General features: G+C 33.6%; 1 long non-coding RNA gene across 1 annotated transcript; it reads left to right on the forward strand.

The window, feature by feature from the left end:
* The first annotated feature begins 229 nt into the window (after nucleotides 1-229).
* LOC148952437 (uncharacterized) lies at nucleotides 230-8,889 on the forward strand. Its single transcript, XR_016141769.1, has 3 exons — nucleotides 230-360; nucleotides 4,467-4,707; nucleotides 8,589-8,889. It is a non-coding gene; the product is annotated as an uncharacterized LOC148952437 (long non-coding RNA).
* Nucleotides 8,890-19,164: the final 10,275 nt, after the last annotated feature.

Genomic DNA, 19,164 nt, shown 5'->3' on the forward strand with positions numbered 1-19,164 from the left:
AAGAGACCGCTATTGAGAAATGGAATGTAAAGGGTAGTTTTCATTGCGTTTACGATATTTGAACTGTTGTTTTCTGCGGTTTAGAGGGGGGGGGAGGTACCTAGGTTAGGTTATGTATTTAATATATGGTAAAAAATTTCCAGATTTCTAGTAAAAATTTTGTGAAGTGCTGCACGACATTGGGGATAGTCTGTGCAGCTATTTCAAATAGTAAGAAATTCATAGTTTGCACATTTCTAGGTATTTAGAGAAGGAAGAACCAAAGCAGTTGGACAAGTCACTAAAACGGTTCCTTATGCTACGTCAAGTGCCCATCAGTCAGGAAGACAGAAGGCCCAAAAGTATCAACAACATAACCAGGTACGCTCTCCCTCGCTCTCTCTCTCTCGCTGACTCTCACTTTCTCTCTCACTCACTTACTCCCTCGTTCTCCCTCTCTTCTTCTTTTTCTCTTGCCATTTCTCCCCACGTGTTTATCTACCAATAAGAGGCCCTTTCCACTGACAAACCGAATTATTAAAACACGATTAAGAGTTGTGCGGATGAAGGATGATAGATTGCCGAAGATTGTTCTTTTCGGCCAACCGTCTATGGCTAAACGGAAAGCAGGTCGTCCTCATCTGGGGTGGGAGGACGTCATAAAGAAAAATTTATAGCAAATGGGAACTTCGTGGGCGGGTGTAAAAAGGGAGGCTTGAATAGATTGGGATGGAGGAGGGGCGTGCATAGCTGTGTTGGCCTCAGGCGGCTAGGTGCTGCGGTGAGTTGTTAGTAGTAGTAGTAGTAGTAGATTGAGAGTTATCAGTGGAACAATGAAGTTCATGAAACTAGTTTATAAAACTGGATTGTGGAGTCGCAATCTGTGGAACAACAAAGGTTTGTGAACTCAATTGACGACTGGGCAAAATCAACAATCCAAATCCACAATCTTTCTTTCGAGCGTAGTTGTAAAATTCACAATCTAGATTATGAACTTACAATCCAGATTGTCAATGGAACAGAATTTTCATAATCTCAATTAGCAGTGGAACAGCAAATTTACAATTCAGATTATGATTCTACTATTTCGTTTGTCAATGGAAAAGGCCTAAATTAGTTGCATGTAATGTGGAAAATAGAGCTTATGTGTATGAAAGTGAAAAAGCCGAGTTTCAAAGTTAAAATTACATATATATCAGAAGAATAATTTTATCATAGTGGAATAAATTATTATCTCTTCTTCGTTTTAACATTTAATCAATAAGTATAACACAGGGGTGGCAAAATGAGATAAACGCGAAAATATATGAATGAATTAATTCTACCTTCTACTAATAAAACTACGCCATTAATGCGTATTTCTCGCTAAACTCTTACTGAAATTCTTTAATCCTTAGAAGTAGCCATTAAATTGGTAGGCATTAGAATGTCTACTAATCAGTCTTACTTTTAGGTAGCTAGACGCAAGAGAAATTTGCACAATTTTAGGTAAAATATTGATAAACAACGTTGCAACCCTGCAACATTTTGTGTCGTTAAATTATATTTACTCTGCTTTTCCCCTCAGTTTGGATCGCTAGTAAAATCATTGGTCAGAAATAAATGAATAAGCAAATAAAAAGAAATTAAGCAGAACAGGCTAAGCAGACTATACATAGCGAAAATCTAGTTTTCCATCAAAATTTTAATGTTCTACAAGCCGATCGTATGTAACTAGGGCAAGAAAAGATGTAGTCAGACTTGTATAGATAGGATTCCTGACTCATTTCTATCAAGTTGAAGCCTATTCAACAATCTGATTTTTTTTTTTCATATCGGCTGAAATAAAAAAATGCTCGCGAGTACGTAGGTGATTTTTAAGTAATGGTAAGGTGAATAAGGTGGTAAGCTGAGTAGTAAGTAGATGAGTAAGAAAATGTTTCTGAAGCTTTTGCTTCAGCTTTAAATTGATTTAATTTTTGTTCGAAGGTGGCAAACGTGTTATTTTTGTTTCTATTTCAACTGTGTTATAAACTCTGAAACCTCTTTTCCTCTGTAACCACCTGAAACCTCTTTTCCTCTGTGACAACCTAAAATCTCTTTTTCTCAGTGTGAAAAATACTGCGTTATAGAACTCGCATTCTTTAAGAAAAACTTCTTCTTCTTCAAGAAAAGGTTCTTTGCATTCTTCTCTATATTTGTGGACAATGAGGCTGTTAATTGTGACATTGGTTGTTTTTTTTTACTTGCTGCATTTCAAATGTGGTGCAAATCAAATTCAAATCCACCTTTATTTGACTGTTTTATGATGGTAATAAAGAAGTTCAATTTTTAAGAAAATGTTTCATGAACTATTGCATTCTGATAGAAAAATTGTCCCATATAATTCTGAGAGAAACTGTTGCTCATTATTGTTGATATATATATATATATATATATATATATATATATATATATATATATATATATATATATATATATATATATATATATATATATATATATATATATATATATATATATATATATATATATATATATATATATATATATATATATATATATATATATATATATATATATATATATATATATATATATATATATATATATATATATATATATATATATATATATATATATATATATATATATAAAATATATATATATATATATATATATATATATATATATATGTATATATATATATATATAGAGTAGAGTAGAATATTTTTATTTATAACACGTACATAAATAAATTTCACAAAACAGCGCACATGCCTGGTGGCATACTTTAGCGCTGAAAATATTGCCAACGAAAATACACAGCCATTTTCTAACTAAATTTTACAACAACGAAAAAGAAAACCCTAATGAACAAAATGCTTAGCATGTCATAAGATATTTCTTCGTCAGTCTTAGAAAATGTCGCTTGTTGGTGCATTCTCGAACTGATGCAGGAATTGAGTTCCAGATTTTTGGGCCAATGTGACGGATGCTGAATCCCGCTCTCGATGTCGGGCGAATTTCGCACGAAAAGTCTGAACGATGCGTAGTAGGATAATTATGAAATTGAGAATTAGTTGAGAAAATGCCGGAGAAATTTACAGGTAAATGACTATATTGATAATCGTGACAAATACTAGAGATAGAAATTAAATGAAGTTGGTCCAAAGAAAAAATTCCTGAAGTCCCATATAGGTGTCTAACTGAATATCTGCAATCAACATTAAAAAGAATCTTCATTGCTTTATTCTGAAGTATTTGGAGAGATTTGAAAACAGACGGAAAGGTAGATGCCCAAACCGAAATGCAATAGAGAAAATAGAGAAATATATATATATATATATATATATATATATATATATATATATATATATATATATATATATATATATATATATATATATATATATATATATATATATATATATTTTGTTTTTTCGGATCACCGAACAATATATATGCGAAAATTGTTTTTTCGCATATATATTGCTACTTATATATATATATATATATATATATATATATATATATATATATATATATATATATATATATATATATATATATATATATATATATATATATATATATATATATATATATATATATATATATATATATATATATATATATTTTGTTTTTTCGGATCGCCGAACATATATATGTGCGAAAATTGTTTTTTCGCGTATATGATTGCTACTTATATATATACATATGTATATATATATGTATATATATATATATATATATATATATATATATATATATATATATATATATATATATATGTGTTTTTCGGATCTACTGATACATATATATATGCGAAAATTGTTTTTGTCGCATATAGATGTGTTACTATATATATACTATATATATATATATATATATATATATATATATATATATATATATATATATATATGTATATATATATATATATATATATATATATATATATATATATATATATATATTGTTTTTTCGGATCACCGAACAATATATATGCGAAAATTGTATTTATATCGTATATATATATGCATACATATATATATATATATATATATATATATATATATATATATATATATATATATATATATATATATATATATATATATATATATTGTTTTTTCAGATCAGGGATGAAAAATTTGATTTTCCGCACTGCAAAATTTTGTCTTGCTGGTAAAGTAAAAAAAAAAACCTGGCGAACAGTTAAATTTAATTCTGTTGTGGATTAGTTCGTTTTTCCGGCTGGAGTCTGGTGGCAAAGTTTATCAAATATTCTTATTTCAAACAGCAACAATGGAAAAGTGAAGAGTTATAATATAAAAAATTAGATCGCTAGGTTTTATATAAACTAGGTTTATAAGTGATCTGCCTTTAGTCTTGCGATTTTAGACTATTTGCTAATGATTTTTAACGATTTGTCTAGCTATTTGTGACAACCCTGGTGGAAAGGTTCATTAAATAATTTGTAATATTTTCTCTTTTTCTTTTAGCGTCAGAATGAAGCAAATGGTTTGATCCCAAGCGTGAATGGAGAAAACTCTGAAAATCAACCACAGAAGCCATCTAAGAAACGTACCCGAAGGAATAGCCGAAGCAAAGTAGGAGAAGTGAGGACCCATCCATCTAACGCACCCGTCACTACTCCCCCACAAGGTAGTCTATCAGAGCAGTGGTAGATCTTCGATACAGTTGGAATGATGGTGTGGTCGACCAAAATAAAAAATTCATTTGGTAAATATTTCAAGTTCTTGATTCGTAATGCAATATTGTCGTCTTGTATGGGCCTTGCATGCAAGGCCGTATCCAGGGGAGGGGTTAGGGGGTTTACACCCCCATTCCCCCAAATGTTTGTCCGACTCGTAAAAACATAAGAAAAATGAATATAAACAAATTTTATTATTTTTTTTTGTACCTCCCCCCCCCCCGAAAAAAAAAATCCTGGATACGTTCCTGCTTGCATGTAGTGATTACCAATTGCCAGCGATATGGTGATCCTCTAGATATGCCAACTTTTCAAGAGAGTTTCGAAATAATAACAAAGAGAACAAAATTTTAATTATGTCGTTAAACTTCGTGTCGGACTTCTTTGCTTGATAGTAAAACTTGTTGGATTGATTATCTCTGCTCTAACACTGCATCTCATCAGCAGTATTTAGGCATAGCATAATACTCCTTCGAGGACTATAAGTTACCTAAAGTAGCTTAAGCTAATATATTTTTTATATGGGCCTTTCTACGGACGTAAAATTTTTATTTTGTGCGGGGTTCTAGCTTTTCGTTTGTAAAACCCATTGCCATTTATTATAACTAGCCTATAATCAGAATAAGATCTTCCAGCCTTTGCACTAACCAGAGATGTCAATTGAAGGGGTAGAATTGACCAAGGTTGTTTCCAGAGGGGTTACTAGGTCTCCCCCCCCCCTGAAATTTTGTCCGACTAATGTAACAAAAGCGTAACGTAACTAACGTAAAAACGTTAGAAAATACACATTAATGAATTTCTGATGCATTTCTTCAGGGTTTGTTGTACAAAACACTAACCCCGAACCGCTGTCCCCCCAAGAAAAATTCTGAATTCGGCCTCGGAATTGACCCCTAGAATTTGAAAAATACTTTCTCCTTAGTATCTTTGTTTTTTCTTAAAACTAAATCTCTAAAAAAAATTGTACTTTTTTTGTTGTGTGAATCTGGTTATATCTCAGGGTACGCCTTTCTGTGGGGTGGCTTTCCCTTTTTGGGGAGGGGTATATGCTGGACGCAGTTTTAATGATTAAAATCACTTCACTGAACAAAGCTTGGTCCAGTGGCCATAAGACAAATAAAATCCAAAATTGCTGATATATATTGTTTTTTTTACACTAAGATTTTTTCATTTGTTTTTCTTCTACGTTTGAGACATCAATATGGTTAGCCTAACTCTTCGTGTTGACCTGTAATCGACTGAAGTTAATTGCACTCTTTAAACGGCAAAGAGCCCAAAGCTTACGAGCTTGGAAAACGAGATTTTTCCTTCAGTCGCAAATTGGCTGCCCATTGGCAGCCAATTTGCCACTTCCTTAAAGCAACTAGAAAGCTCATCATACGTTAGTTTCAGCGTTGGGTCTCTAGTGTCTGGAACAGCCTAGCATAATTACCAAAGAGACGCTATTAGTGCTTATTTTATTCATTTTTACTTTGAGTAACACCAGGACATTTTACCAGAAATATTGGCATATTTGAATAATGTGACATTAAAGTCAGTTGAAGACAGATAGTGTATTGAAGGTTTTTAATTTATGTACTCGTTTATGAGGCTATTTTGGTGAAGTACTGATGTTCTTTAAGCTACCAAGGATTCTCATTTCTCAAAATTGGAATCTCAATATCTCTCTGAAAACTAACGTCTCAAATCCACGAATAGTAATACGATATATAAATTGTTAATCATCTTATGGGGTTGCAACAACTTTTTTTGATTAAAAAAAAGGTAATTTTCAAAATTTAATTTTGAAAAAGAATCGATTTTTTTGTTAGGAACGCAAAAATAAAGTACTTTTCTATGTCTAGGGAGTGGCAGTTGCTACAGCTCACTTGTCATCAATTGATATCACAGAGAAAAAAAGATGTTACCGTTTCGTCCTGGTACCAAAAACAGCACGAGTCTTTCCTCGTCTCTTATTAGGTCATATGATGATTTTTAGAGCTATATGCTTTTTATAATTTTAAGTTATGCTATCAACTATTTATGATGCCTGAATGTTTCAAATATAACTGCGACTCAGTGTGAGTTTTGGGGGGAAATAATTCTCAAGCTCTCTTTTTCAACTTATCTGTCACTACAAGCTTCTGCACAGTATGTTAATCAATTGATTAATCAGGCGAATTTATCAATGAACCAATATATGATTTTTTCCTTTGTAAATGAGAGTTTTCAAAGTTACGGTGAGTCTTCTCTACCCTGTGGGATCGAGGTGCAACTTTCAGCTTTCAGGGGATTTTTTTTGCTAGAAAGGGGGATGGGGTGGTGTTCAAAATGGTTGAATTTTTGTTGAAGGAGGGGAACAATTTTATCTGATCCTCACTCTTTACCATAATATATATTTTTTTCATGTTTGTCATCCAGTGAGATTCGGTGCTAGTTTGAATAATAAATAACAACTAAAATAATAAATATTATAAAAATAATAATATTATAAAATAAATAATAACTAAAATAAAAAATATTAATACAAAATAATATTTATTATAATAAATATTATAATCAGCTTATAAAATAATAGCCTGAAAACATATGAGAAACAATGAGAATATCAAAAGCTATAGTTATTATAATTCTTTGGTTTAATGGCTGGAGGATAAAGCTTCAAATTTTAGGGACAGTTTTTTTTAGGGGAGGGGGGAATGCGACAGAATTTTTGTTGATAGAGTGAAACTATTTTTACCGCGTCTTAAGTAAAAAGTTTACCACGCGGTTTTTCGTTGATGCTTGTCGTTCAATAAGATTCAATGTACAATTGTTCTGAGGTTTGAGCGGCTTTCTCTATTCCAGTCCTTGATAAACGCGTATCAGATTTCAACTTTTTTGTATGAATGTTGGGGCAAACAGTTCTACCGTTTTAGTTTATGTATAAGCCTTTAAAAAGTTAGTCGCACAAAGTCAATTTTTCACCTTATAATTTTTTATCAAGGATCTTTGCTTGTAATTTGCGTAATATTAAGCCAAAGAGCCTAGCGAGGACACGAGAAAACTCGTTGTGTCTTCTCGCCTCACCACAAAAGGTTGAAGCCTCCTAACTCCTTTTCTTTCCCCCCCCCCCCCCCCAAAAAAAAAAAAAATTCTCCAGCAATTTGAACTCAATCCCCTGTCATGTGACTATAGCGAAATGACCGGTCGACAACGAAACTAGAGATAAAATTTGCTAAGCCTACTGACCGTCTAATGAGGAATGCTCACCTGACTTCAGACACGTTCACACAACTGTGGTCATAGATAGTGGCTAGTGATTAGCTGTTCTGGTTCGTCACACCACACAGTAGACTTCACCCTCTGTCAATTTAAAATAGTTCCCTAGAATCGTTAAAAGCCTGATTTCCAAACCAATTATTTCTTTTTGGAACGATTGTTATAATTATTAAAAAGGAAATTGTCCATCTTTCTACTACACCCTGAAAAGTTCCTGTTTTCGGTGTTGATGCTATTAGGACCAGAATTTCAGCAAAAACAAATAGCTGAAATTTATTTAGTAAAGTGCCTCGGAGAACATCTCAATGGGCGATATTGGTCCATACACATATATTTGCCCTAGTTCGATATCATGTTTTACAAGTAAAAGAGTTTCGAGACCATAGGGGAGTTAAACGAAAGAGGTACAATGCTACTGCTACCAACAACTCACTACAGTTAAAAGCCACCTGAGGTCAATACTGCTGTGCACGCTCTTCCCCCAAATCTACTCACTTTTGCCCTTTTTTGGCAAAGGGCAAAGGCTTCACTTTTCGCCCTCTCCCAAGAAGTTCTAGTTTCTTCTAAATTATTCCTTATGATCTCTTCTCCGCCCCATTTAGTGACGACCTGCTTTTATTTTGACCCTGATTTATTGGAAGATTTGAGTCTTTAATATTTTTTTTTTTAGGTTCATCAAAACAGCGTCTGCGGGAAGCCCACTAGTCATGTGTGCATCTTGTTTTTACTTTGTCGCTTTTCAAATAGTTAATATGTGTATTTTGGATGACCGTACTGCGATTTGAAAGTTGAACTATCTTAGTTTTGAATGAGTATATGATATTTTCAAATGGTTCTGAAAAAAAGAAGAAAATTGGAAGTGTTGTATGAGTTTAATTTGAAGTTTCGTAATTTGCAGAAGTTAGTTTCTTTTTCTTATTTGAAGTTTTGGATTTTTAATCGGATTTTTGAAATTAAAGTATTTAACAGTATATATAGACTAGTACAGATATGTCAAATTCAGTCTTTTAAAGCCTTTGTAAAAAAAAAAAAATAACACACACAAACACACACACACACACACACATATATATATATATATATATATATATATATATATATATATATATATATATATATATATATATATATATATATATATATATATATATATATATATATATATATAAACGAAACGAAAACGGTGAAAAAAAACGCGAATCCATTTATGTTTTTCCTTTTTTTTACCTAAAAACAGAAACGACCTATTTTTAATTAAAAAACGGCCGTTTTAAAAGATATTTCTGGTGTTTTTATTCAGTTTCTTTAGATTTACGAGAGTAAAGTGAATATTTATTAATATAGATTAATAAAAAAGACCAAATATACAAAAGACCAAATATTGAAAAGACCACATAAATTAAAATTTATCACTTAAAAACATTCAGAGTTCAAGTGACTTTGCAGTCATTCGTGAGCACTGCTTTCGCGTAAAGTACCCAGTAATACTAAATGCACTCTCACTTGGTACTGAAGTTGCAGGGACTGATAGATGAATACATGCAATTTCACTTAACTCCGGGTAAGTGTAAAAGTAATCAGACCAAAATTCTAGTGGATCAGAATTATTTTGTCCTGATCTTCGTCTCTCGCTCAAAAACACAGGAATTCTCTCCTCATATGCCCTGATAATATTTGCTGCCACGCGGTCAATGCTCATACTGTTGGCATTTTGCCTCGTAGAGTTCATCCGAAACCCAGTCGTGTCGAGAAACTTAGAAAACAAGCTGTGTTCTTGATCAAGAGTCTCTGGTGACCCTTTTCGGTTAGTCCCTGCCTTAGTATGAGCGACGTCAAGAGGGAAAGATTTGGAGTTCAATTGGATTGGATCGAGTTCTTCTGTGCTTCTCTGCTCGGAGATGAATTGCTGGAGAAGCGAGGAGATGGACTGACGAACTGACTCTCTGTCTACACGTGTCATTTTTTCATAAATTGCAGGGTCCAAAAAGCCAGCTCTTGTCAAGAGCATCATATCAAACTTAGGACTGGCTGAAAAGTATCTCCTGAGCTGAACAACTAGAAGTTCCTTCAGCCCATTGATTGACTCAGCCATAATACTAGTATCTGGAGTCTGACAAAACAACAGTAATCCCTTAATCGTCAGCACGACTTCGCTTGCCAAAATATAATTGTATCCACTAGCTATCACTGTTGTCTGTTTGAACGGGCGAAGAACCTCAATGACTGCTCCCATGATGGATCACTCATTGCTGTGAAGTTCGAGCTCTCTAATCTTAGCGTCACGTAGGTTTTGGTTGAAGAAGTCGCACAGTGGCTCTTTTCGGGGACAATACATTTCTATCATGGTAAGTGTGCTGTTCCATCGAACATTCATGCCTTTTGTGATGGATGGACTAAGATTATATGTCTTGCAGATAGCTTCAAAAAGATCGTGGGATTTGGAAGATACTTTCAGGATTCTAACCAGCTTTCGTATTTTTACCCATTTTGTAATATCCATGTAACATTTTGTTTTCATTATATATATATATATATATATATATATATATATATATATATATATATATATATATATATATATATATATATATATATATATATATATATATATATATATATATATATATATATATGATAATTTCTTAAACCATCATTCTCCTGCTGTGAAAAGAGGAGTTGTCACTTCTCTAGTTGATAGAGCATTGAAAGTTTGTTCAACACGTTTCATAGATTTAGAGCTCAACCACCTTAGAGATATTTTATTTGGGAATGGTTATCCAATTAGTTTAATATATTCTGTAATTGCAAAACACATTAAAAGATTATCAGATAGTTCCACAGAAAACACAAATCAAAGGGAAAATTCAGTTTATCTTGGTCTCCCATACGTTAAAGGGGTTTCAGACCAAATTTCAAAAAATCTAAGGAAAAATAACATTTACACTTATTATAGACCCAGAAAAACTATCAGGTCCCAAAATTATCAAGGTAAAGACCCTATCCCGATAGGTGAAAACTCCGGTGTCTACAGAATTCCTTGTTCGTTTGGTCTTTGGTATATCGGAAGTACTGATCAGCAGCTAACGGATAGATTAACCCAGCATTCTAGTTCAATTAATAATACACTTAAGAAGCGGAAAAAAAACAGAAAATTTTGACTGCCCTTGCAGAGCACATTTTTGAAAAACCAGACCATACCATTTTGTTTAATCAAGCCAGCCTTATTTTGCATGACAAAGGTCCAGCACTACAGAGAAGCTGTTGAAATTTATAAATACCAACATTTAGGTCTAGCTTTAAACAGAGATTCCGGTGATTTAAGAATAAACGAGTCATGTTTCGGTTTTCTCAAAAGAGAAGCCGATACTTTAGTAATCCCTGAAATAAACCTTGAACCACTTTCCCAGTCATATAAACAAACACGTGAACAACCCCTTAGGTCTCAAAGGGTGTCTACGATAAATGCATTAATTAAAATCCGAAATCAAATGACATAGTTCTCCAACTTATTTAATTGCTGGTTCGTATTGTTTTTTGAGTGAATGAATTGTTTCCTATCAGGGTTGCCACCGTCAGTAGGATTTTACTAGATCTCGTAAAAAAAAATCTAGTAAATTTAGAGGATCTAGTAAATTTCCCGAAATCTAGTAAAAACTAGCAAAAAGTCATGATTTATAGTAAACAAAACTTTTTTTTTATTTTCCATGAATTCAGGGGAAAAAATTATCGTAAACATATGACAATTTACAATTTTTGCTTGTCTGTTTTACAATTTACAATTTTGCTTGTCCGTCTCAGACAGACAAGCAGTCACCTATTTTCATAAACAACTACTTCACTTCCGGCGTCGAAAGGTCGACAAAATCAGCTTTCTGTGTATCAAATCTTACCAGCTAAAAATGAAGCTATAATGACACTTGGATTTCTGATGATTCGGAATCTAAAGCAAAAGCCAACCATATATATATATATATATATATATATATATATATATATATATATATATATATATATATATATATATATATATATATATACATATATATATATATATATATATATATATATATATATATATATATATATATATATATATATATATATATATATATATATATGCATATGCGCACATATACACACATATATATATATATATATATATATATACATATATATATATATATATATATATATATATATATATATATATATATATATATATATATATATATATATATATATATATATATATATATATATAACTTGTAGGTTTCCGGAATTTTCAATCATACTATGAAAACGAAAGAAAAGAGGAAAAGAAAAAAAAAAGAAAAAAGGAAAAAAGATTTTGAAAATCGTATTGATTATCCTCCTATAGTAAAAATTAATGTTTGCAGGTGCGCGTGGAGCATAGCCGCACGCGCACCGTCAGGCATCGATTTTAGTAAAAACAGATGCGATCTAGTAAATTTTTCCTCTCGGATTTAGTAAATTCTTCCAGGTCAGGGTGGCAACCCTGTTTCCTATCTTTCTCAGTTGTTCGATAGTATCCGTCGATGGCAGTTCATATTTTTTTTGGATTATGTGCAAATCGCGGATATTGGCGAATACCTCGCTTTTATGGTTGTTAGGTATTTAGTTTTAATTCTTTTATTTTTTGGCTTTTATTGAGTTTTATTCATCTTTTAAGTTTTGGGTTTTTCGGTTCTTTTCACATTGACTTTCCGCGTTTTTTTTTTTTTTTTTTTTTTTTTTTTTTTTTTTCGGCACTTTCCTTGGATATATTATTTCGTTTTGCGCTGAAGAAGAGAGGCGTTTGTCCTCTCGAAATATTCGCTTTGTTTTTTCAGTATTTTCATTTGGCCTATAAAAACCCCATTTTTGCTCTATATTAAGTTCAAATTCTTTTATTCTCTAGTGATAAAAAAACTCTCATATCCAAAAAAATCCGGAAAGGCCCAGGGGCCTTAACTGAAAAAAAAAATAACACTACCTATCAATCATTTGCAGGTTACTGAACTAGGCCTAGACAAAAAATAAGTACTGCTCAGACGCAGCTAACCGATCTCCACGTCACCTAACACCAATAACAAATCTCACTTTGACAGCGACATGAAGAACCAACGCTAAATCATAAAAAAAAATAAATAAAACAAAAAACACTCAATTAAAATTAGAATTGAAAACCATATTATTAAGTAAATTTTGCAATCAACTATTCTTCACCAACAAAAAACTCTTTTATATTTTTTTTAAAGGAACCAAGGGTATGGGAGTTCCGAACCCCAACAGGAGTTCCAGGCATGCCCCATAGCAACTGCAAGACAAAAGTCTGAACGCACTGAGGGGTGGAAGGAACCAGTATATCCTCCTGATTTCGAACTGAATATGGGTTGACTTAACTCACTCGTTGAAACATGCCAGAAAAACATACTGGGAGATCTCCGTGGAACTACAGGAATTCCATTGGACACATCGAAAGTGTATCCTTCAGGTTTAAGAGTTGGACAGGAGCATAAGGGGTGGGCTGGTGAACTTTTGCTGCGTTCAGCTGGAGATTACGTATGGGCGGAAGTACAGATGAAAAAATAGACATCCAAGCAGATGAGCAGTAATATAGATAAGGATAAATAAGAGAGAAGTATAAAAGACAGAGACTAGAAAGAGGAAAAATTAGTTTCAGTTTTCTTATGATCCCCAGTCCTCTTGAAACCTTGACTTACCATCTGAATATCTTGCTTAGGACCTCTTGAAGTAAGAAGTTCCATTACTGTAGGACAACTCTTGCCTATACGGGAAAAAATAAGTAGGTATGACCTTTTTACATTCATAGCTAAAAGATCATTGATGATCTTTCTCGGTCATCGTTTGTAACTTTAGTATAAGGGATTCTTCATCTGTAGCCGACGCACCTAATGTAGTGTCATCAGCGAATGCGATTAATTCTTCTTCTTTATTTGATGTACCTATTGGTGTGATTCGGGAATTGTATTTGTATACATAATTTGCAGCAGAGATTTGGTGTAGTGGTTGTAAAAACCCGATAGAGGTTATTGACGTTAATGAGGAATAGTGAAGGCCCAAGAATTGAGCCTTGAGGCACTCCATAAGGAACCGGAACTTGGTCGTCTGTAGCTTCAGCAGCGATAGAACGGCTAGTGAGGCATGAAGAAGACCATGACAGTTGTTCCCACGAACTCCGTGATGAGACAGCTTATCGATAAGGATCTCGTGGGTCAGACTGTCGAAAGCTTTTCTTACGTCAATGAAAATGGCTGCCAGTATGAGACCAGAATCCAATGACTGTCGTACGAACTGAAGAAACTTATTGCACGCATGCTCCATTGAATGTTTCGCGTGAAATCCAAATTGACGTTTACGGAAAAACTGTTTAGAGTCAACATAACTCATTAGTCGCTTCAGCTTTTCAATTATTTCAATTATCAATTTTCATTAGCTTTTCAATTAGTTTTTCAATTATTTTAGTAAAGATGGATAGGAGAGAGATTGGCCTGTAATTCCCTTGATCACCTCCTTTAAAAAAGAAATCACTCGTGCCAACTTGAGTTGCGGGGGGAATACTCCTAATTAGAATGACTTATTAAACAAATGACACAGTGGCTTTATAATTGATATAAGAATGAACTAAATGGTATTAGCAGGAATTTGGTCGAAACCCGAAAAATAATTCTTGAGGGATAAAATTATTTTTTCTAATTTCTGCACTGTGACTGGCTCGAGAATCATTGATTAAGAGCACGGAGGACCTAGAAACTGTTTCCGAGCCTAAGCTTCAAAAGAATGAGGCGCACCTTCTGCTGTTTTTTTATCTACATCAGCAAAAAAATTCGTCAGCTGATGTGGAACTTAGCCTTCATCTGTAATCATCTCATAATCTATTTTCAGAGATTTTGGGCAACCAAGCGGTTTTGTTGATTTCCATGTAGCCTCTTTTATCACAACCCATGTCTTGTTAACATTATTTCCAGACTCTACAAGTCTCCCAGTAAAATATACCACTTTAGCTTTGCGTGTCAGTGATTTTAGCATATTTCGGTATAATTTAAATGTCTCTAGCTTTTCGTCGCTTGGTCTTTTTTATACGCTTATCAGAGATTTTGCTTTCTTTTTAGTAACGTTAGAATTCCACCTGTTGTCCACGGGTCTATGAGTGTCGATCTTTTAGACCGACTAGTCGGATGTTTTCGGCAATGTTCCAAAAAACTTATTTTTGACATTATAATAAATCTGATCAAATATCCTATCATAATTTCCTAAATTAACTTCCTGAATTTGTACCAAATTCCACGAAGTAGTATTCAGAGTTTTCTTGAGTGAGTCAAGCTCTGTTGGTGTATATCGGAATATCGGTTTATCTTGAATTATTTGTCGTTTAGAAATCCGGGGAAGGGGAAGCAGGACTCCAATTGGAAAGTGATCCGATAAGTCGGACATCAGCACTTCATTTTGTACGGAATGCATTGTTGAACAAACGTTATTAAAGTTGCTGATTGATTAATTGTTGAGCGTCAGATGGCAATTTTTTTTTACTAGGCAGTTTTCTTTTTCAAAACGTGTTTTTCAACTTTTGGTTACTATGAGCTGTGGTTCGCTCTTTACTAGGTTGCAGCAGCTGCAACCATGACTAAAAATAGTAGGGAGACCGGCTATAACTAGGACATTCAACTTTTTAGTGTCTTAATGTCCCGTAAAATATCCGAAAACGCCACTGAAAAACCGCCATCTAGTAGCCCACATGTGAGTGAAGTTTGGTCAAGATGATTGAAAGTCTTCTTCAACAAGTTCAAAAAGTAAGTTTTTATTGTTATTTTGTAATTATTTTCCGAATTTCCAATGCCTGGCCATTCTTGAACGCCTGAAGGTAGGGAATCCATACTGGTTTCAGGTGATAGTATATTCATCAAGGTTTAGATGGTGCTAAGAGTTTGTAAGCATACTTGCGCCACCTTTGAAAACAAAAAAAGACATTAAGTTACCTAAAGAACAAAATACTGGTAATCGCAAAATTATTTGTGTATATTTTAGCAAGGGATTACAACAATTCAAAAGCCTTAAGCAATCAAACGAAAGTTCAAAACTTAGTAGAAATCGGACTTGCTGTAATAATGAAATATCTTTGAATAGACAGCAGTATGAAAAGACATTGAATTGTGGAAAGAGCAAAAACGTGTAATTGCTAAAATGTTTGTATATATTTTAAAAAGGGATTGCAACAGTTTAAAAACAATAAAAAACAAAAAACCATAAGTTTGAAACTTAGTAGAAATCGTTGTTAGAAACTGGACTTGCTGTAATAATCAAATATCTTTGAATAGTCTTTTGTATGAAAAGACATTTAATTGCGTAAGGAGCAAAAAAATGGGAATTGTAGAAATATTTGTATGTATTTTAACAAGGGATTACAACAATTCAAAAAACCTTGAAAAATAAAACCAAAAGTTTGAAGCTTAGTAGAAATCGTTCGGCTTCGCCGCCGAGTTTCGGCACTCGGCACGCTTCTATATATGGATTCTCACTGTCGCTTGTCTTCTAAACGCACAAAAATATATCCTTTTCGTGATTTAATGAAGTATAAATGTACCTTAAATTAAAAATAGTTCCTTTGCAAAATTACGTTTTTTTTATTGTACCTTAACTTTTGCATCGCCTTGTCTTTTGTCATTGTGAAAGACATATCGCCCGAACCTTTGTTTCTTTTAATTGTCCAGGTGGTGGGACAAAAACCTCTTTTTTTGCCTCGGCTTGCTTGAAGCTTTGAAGCTTAGCAGATATCGTTGTCAGAAATCGGTGATACTGTAATAATCAAATATCTTTGAATAGAAGCAGTATGAAGAGTCATTTAATTGATTAATGAGCAAAAAACCGGTAATTGCAAAAATATTGTATTTATTTTAACAAGGTATTACAACAATTCAAAAAGCTTAAAAAATAAAACCAAAAGTTTGAAGCTTAGAAGAAATCGTTTGGCTTCGCCGCCGAATCCCGGCACTCGGCAAGCTTCTATATATGGATTCCCACTGTCGCTTGTCTTCTAACGCAGACAATTTGAGCCGTTTCTTGATGTCATGACGTCAGAATGGACCTTAAATTAGAAGTAATTCCTTTGTAAAATTAAGTTTTTTTTTATTGTACCTTAACTTTTGCCTCGCCTCGTCTTTTGTCATTGTGAAAGACATATCGCCCGGACCTTTGTTTCTTTTAATTGTCCAGGTGGTGGGACTCTTTTTTTGCCTCGGCTTGCGTTTTTTTATTATGAAAGGCATATCGCCGAACCCTTGTTTCTTTTAATTGCTCGGGTGCAGGGACAAAAACTTCTTTTTCTTCCAACAATTTATCTAGTCCCGGTTTTTGATTTTCAAAGGTATGGTAGGCATTGATGACCTTATCTATGTCAAAATCCAAAACCTAATAATCCTCGCTATCATTTTCAATTCGTGTGGCTCGTTTTACCTCGGCTTGTCTTTCGTCATTATGAAATAAATAACAAATTCAAAAGTTTGCCCTAGCGACTTATTTATAGTCATGGCAAATGCGAGTTGAATTGGAAATTGATGTCGTTTGAAATAGTACATCCAAGTTGACTTTTACTAGAGTCCACTGTAACTCGGGATATGTGGACTTCTTTTTCTGATTTTTCCCCAGTAATTATATTTGCCTTAATTATGTTCTTACATAATTCAGTAACAAGCAAGGAAGGGCATTAATGTCACCAATGGATCAGATTTTGAGTACCCTACTTCCATTTTTTACGAAAATATCACCATTCACAGCCCATGCATTATTCCTGCCACACTGGGTTTGAGCTTGTGAAAGTAAGGTAAGCCTAGGTTTAGTCAAAGGCTCATTAATGACCACACCAGATCCTTTCAGGTCCTTTTTATTTTTGAGAAGCAAGAATCGTACTCTCAGGTTGCAGAACTCAATAATAACTTGCCGATTTTTCCTACCAACTCGTTTTCAAATACGTTTCACAGACACAATGTCATTGTTCAAAAGACTAATGCCAGGAAACTTATCTTGGCAAAGTGACAAAAACTTCAGTTCCGAGTTGTAAAATGTAGTATCCGCAGGTAAACCAAACACAATGAGTTCATTTTTTAATTCTTGCTGCTTAAGTTGATCAGTTTGAGCAGCAACATGATCAGCCAGCTTTTTTTCAATGTCTGCAATTTTACCAGAAAAGTCCACTTCTTGAAGCTTGCACTGACCATCTGTTTAATGTCTTCTTGGAAGGAGCTTGATATCAGGTCTTTTACTGTCAAATTAAAGTCAACTTTGTCACCTTTCATAGGCAGACCAAGAGATTGAATTTGTGACTGAATACTCTTTGTGACAGAAGTAAGCAGGGATTTAAAGACATTTTCTTCAATGGACTTCGCCATCTTCTTCAAATTAGTAATATCTGTCTGAATCTCAGGCGTAGCAACAACAGGATTACTTGAGTTAGCAGGCCTAGAAGTAGCAGCAGCAGCAGATTGGCTCCTGGTAGACGTTTAAAAGAAGCAATATGAGCAAAGCACATCAGAATGCAGAAAGCAAGCAAAATGCAGGAAGCAGGCAGATGCTGAGTAGCAGCAGGATTGGTGGAATTAGTAGAAAACTGGAAGGAATCTTACCCTTATTGTCCCCTCTTTACCGTAGGGGTATCGTTGGATATGCTTGTCAGTTGTTATATGGACAACTGATGAACCCACTGGAGCCAATGGTTGTTGTTTCTCGTTAAAACCCAATGAGATAAAATTCAAACACACGTCTCGAATTTTGAATTCCACGCAGAGGTTTTTTTTCGCAGAGGTTTAAATATTTTTTTTTATTTTTCTGTTTTTATTATTTACACGGTTACACAATTCAAAATTAACAACCTATTGATGGAAACATGTTTGAAATTCTTCCAAAGATGACTTTTATTTGCAACCGCAGATGCCACTGCGGTGGCTTCGGGGTTGAACTGGTAAACACTGTCGGTAATCACCTCCAGCAAGTTTGGATTTGCATGGACCGTAACAACTGATCCATATTTTTTAAGCCATGCTTTGAAAGCATGGGCGCTTCGTCAAGTAGAAAAACCTCTAATACGCTAATTCTTAACCTCTGCTTGAACCAGGTATATACAGGAAACAGAATCGGAGGAGAGTGGAACTTTCAAGCCAAAGGTCTTATGTGTTGTTGATCCAAATGTCAATAAAGTTGCTGCTATCATAGGCACCTTAATAGTGCTGCCTAAG

The sequence above is a fragment of the Artemia sp. Qi Xiang Cuo genome, chromosome 5, assembly GCF_049724085.1.
Source record: "Artemia sp. Qi Xiang Cuo chromosome 5, ASM4972408v1, whole genome shotgun sequence".
Lineage (NCBI taxonomy): Eukaryota > Metazoa > Arthropoda > Branchiopoda > Anostraca > Artemiidae > Artemia > Artemia sp. Qi Xiang Cuo.